This window comes from Halichoerus grypus, chromosome 1, assembly GCF_964656455.1.
Source record: "Halichoerus grypus chromosome 1, mHalGry1.hap1.1, whole genome shotgun sequence".
In the NCBI taxonomy this organism is placed as follows: Eukaryota; Metazoa; Chordata; class Mammalia; order Carnivora; family Phocidae; genus Halichoerus; species Halichoerus grypus.
This window is the reverse complement of record NC_135712.1, coordinates 200660512-200664276: the sequence shown is the minus strand read 5'-3', so window position 1 is coordinate 200664276 and position 3765 is coordinate 200660512.

Sequence of the window (3765 nt, the reverse complement as noted above, 5' to 3'; positions counted from 1 at the left end):
CTGAAGACAGGCTTGGCAGGGCCAGGAGAGGACCACTGCAGCAGGGACACCCACACCGGAGGGGCCAAGCTGGCCTGGGCGCCTGGCAGGCACACCCATGGCGGTAGGGGAGGGCCCCACTCAGGGCACCAAACACTGGTACCCTTGGACCTGCCTCTGCTCCCCCACCAGGGGTCTGGGACAAAGTCCTGGGCTGGTGTGGGGCTTGGTAAAAAATAATTAATTTTTCTTTTCAAGTGAAAGCTCTCACTCAAGCCTTTTCCTGTCCCTAGCAGCAACATCCCTGCTTAGGTCCGAGCCACAGAAGCTGCTAGGAGGATCCATGGCCTCTCCGTGGTCAACCTGAGTCTGCTCTGAGTGTCCAGACCCTACTTGGAAGACCTTGTGGGCTCCAGGTGAGTGGGGTCCAAGGCAACCCTGGGACGTGAGTGCAGCTGGGAGGGGCAAGGCCGTGGTACCCCGTTGTGTGTGTGTGTGTGTGTGCGTGTGTGTGTGTCGTGCTGTGGGGCAGACAAGGCATGGCTGCGTGGAGATGTCTGTGGCTCTAGCATTACTGCAGCAGGGGGTCTGTGACCGGAAGCCCACACCTCCAGGCGCCCCCGGAGTGCTCCCTGCCTCAGACAGAGCCCCCCGGCCCCCTGTGCCCCCAGCTTGCCTCCCTTTGCCTTCCTGAGAGGTGAGAAAACCAGGCTTCCTGCTGCAAGGGGAGGGGGCTGCCCAACCAGCTGCTGTGGGAGCCTCCAGTGACTCATCCGGGTGGGGGGTGTTTATGAGCAGCCGAAACGGCTGTAAAAGTGGCACCTCGGTTCACTTATGGCCTGGCCATCCCCTCCCCTACCAGCCCCTTGCCTTGAAAAGCTTCCAGAGGGGCCTGGAACCAGAGAAAGATCTGGGATTGAGGCTTGGTGGAGGCTCAGCCTGGGGTCAGGGTTCAGCTAGGGGTTGGAGGTCAGACTGGGATAAAGACTCCACATGTTGGGGGGGAAGCTCTCTCTGGGATTAGGGTTGAGATGGGGATTCAAACTGACTTTGGGGCTAAGGTTGGGGGATGAACTGTTGAGGGTTTGCAGGCCAATTTTCCCAGAGAGCCCCCAGAATGGGATGAGGGGTTTTCTGAGGGATTGAGGCCAGGCTGCAGAGCTGAGAGCTGAGCATCTGTCTTTCGTTTTTTGAGTCTGGTGCCCACCCTGGCCCTAGGGGCTGTATGGCTTGGCTGGAGCCCTACTCAGAGCAGCAGAGTCCAGTTTAGGGCCACTGGGCTAGAGTCCAGACCCTGCTCCAGCTCTGAGCTCCAGTGATCTCCTTGGCTCTTCCTCCTAGGTCCCCATCAGAGAAGGGAGTCCCCCCCCCAACCAGGCCTTTTCAAACTCCACTGAAACTGACCTGAAACTGACCAGAAAGTGACCCCTGGGGCCCTGGGGCTTGCCTGACAAAGAGGGCAGGCTGGCTCGGCCAGGCACTGGGGTGCTATCGGTTAATGTGTGACACCCAACCCCCATGGTGGCACTTTAACCAGAGGCCGGAAGGTGCCTCAGGGGATCAGCCTCACCCAACAGTGGTGGAATATCCAACAGGGGCCTCTGGGGTGAGGCACAGGCCTTATGGAGAGAGGAACACCCTTAAGGGGCCCACAGCCCATCGGACCCCTCTCTGCAGCCCTACCCACAGCCCACTCTGGTCCTCCCCAGTACAAATATTGTTTGTTTCCCAATCTCAAGCTTTCTGGTATCAGATCTGAGGACTCCCTACATCAGTCCCCAGTTTTACCCCAGTTGTCCCAATCCCTCCATGAATGTTCTTTTCCTATCACCATAGGGCAGGGGTGATCAGTCATAAAACCATAAAACAGAGTAGAATGGCTTAGAAACAGAGACATAAAACTGAGACCATCAAAATATAACACTGAAGAACCACAGATGTTCTTTAGGTACCCACTCTGGGCACCTGAGCCTCTGTCCCTGTTCCGAAGTAACCCACACACCATAGGGGGTAGCCCCCAGATCACAGCCCTCCCCCCCAGTAGTGGAAGAGATGGGGTCACAAGGAGGGAGGGATGTTCTTTACACCAGGCACAGAAGCATGATCCCAGCAGAGTAAACTCCAAAGGCAAGGGCAGGGGCGGGAACATGGGGAGCAGACCAGGAGTCTAGTGGACAGTACCTGTTGGAGAGAGTCACCTTTGGAGGAAACTGCCTCAAACAACATAGTCCTTAATCATCAGGACAAGAAACTTGAAAGTAGTGGGGCACGGAGGAGGGCGTGGCCACAGACTCACAAGGAAGACGACGGCTGTGCATCCAGTACAGTAGATGGGTGGGTTTGGACCTGGAGAAGGGTGGGCTGCCAGGAAAGCTGGCTAGAGCTGGCAGTGACCTTAGGAATTAGGCTTGCAGATCCATTCACGTGGACGGTAGGGGCCATCCCTGAGATGGTGGGGGGGCTGGTTTGGGGGCTGTGAGGAGCTCAATTTCCACAGGCTGAGTCTGGGGAGCCCACAGAGCCCATGGGTCTGGACACTCACCCTCTGCAGCACTAAAACAGTAAAGTTAAAAGTGCCCTTTGAATCAGCTGGTCAAGTCCCCGTTTTACAGATGAGGAAACTGAGGCCCAGACAGCAGGAAGTCGTCCTGCCCAGGATACACAACCGGTAAGTGGGTGAGCAGGGACTGCCACTTAGTCCAGATAATATCTCCAAGGGTCCCAACGGTCACATTAGCTTCCTCCTGACCATCCTTAAAGCCCTCCGCTCCAGGCATCCCAGGCCTTCCCAGCATCTCAGCTTCTCTGCGTGATACTGAAAGGTGGCAGGCTTGGGGTCTGAGACCCCTTCCTCTTAGCGCTACAGCGTCCCCTCCCGGGCGGGAGCATGTAACCCCGCCTCCCCCCGCCCCTGCCCCCAAAGACTCCTCCCGCTCATCCCCCAAGTTGAGGGTCCCCAGTGGACCAGAGCCCGCCAGGAGTGTTTGGGGGTGTGAAGGGGTGGAGAAGGAGGCGGGCCTCGGGAGTGGGGGTCCCGGCTGAGCCCCGGGTCTTGCGGCCTGCAGCCGCCCGGGGTGGAGTCCGGGGCGGAGCTGGAGAGGCCGGGCCGGCGTCTGGAAGGGTCGAAGACTCTGAGAGACCCCGGGGAGAGACTCGGGAGGGTGGGAGAGGGACGTGAGCCCCGAGACGCGGGCAGGGGCGGGGGCGGGTCTAGAGCACCGCGGACCTACCCACTCGGGAGTTCCCGAGGCTGGGGGTCCAGGCGAGGGCGGGGCGGGAGGGCGGCGGCGGCGGAGCCAGGCGCGGGGCTGGCGGCCCAGCAGCCTCCCCCGGGACCCGGGTCCAGCCCGAGCGGGAGTCGCGCGGGCGCACACACAGCGCCGCGGCCGGGGGCGCGCGGGGTACCTCCCGTGAAGAGGTCCTGCTTCGCGGCTGAGGGCCCCTATTCACCGGCCCCGGCAGGCCGATCAGAAAAAATAACGTGTGCTTCCCGGAGAAGAGAATGGAGCGGCGGCAGCGTCCCGGGCTACGTGCCCGGGCCCCGATGTCAGAGCTCCCTTGGCCCCGTCCCCTCCACACTCACATCCCGCCGCTGGCGACCCGGGGCGCGGCCTCTAGAGAAACGTCCCGGGGCAGGGGCAGCGGGCTCCGCTCGGCCGCTCCGCACACCCGTGGCGGAGGCGGCGCGGGAGAGGGGGGGCGGGGGCGGGAGAGGCCCAGGGAGGGCGCGGGGGGAGGGAAGAGGCGCCCGGCGGCGGGGGGAGGGGGAGCGGCAGACGCCGAGGC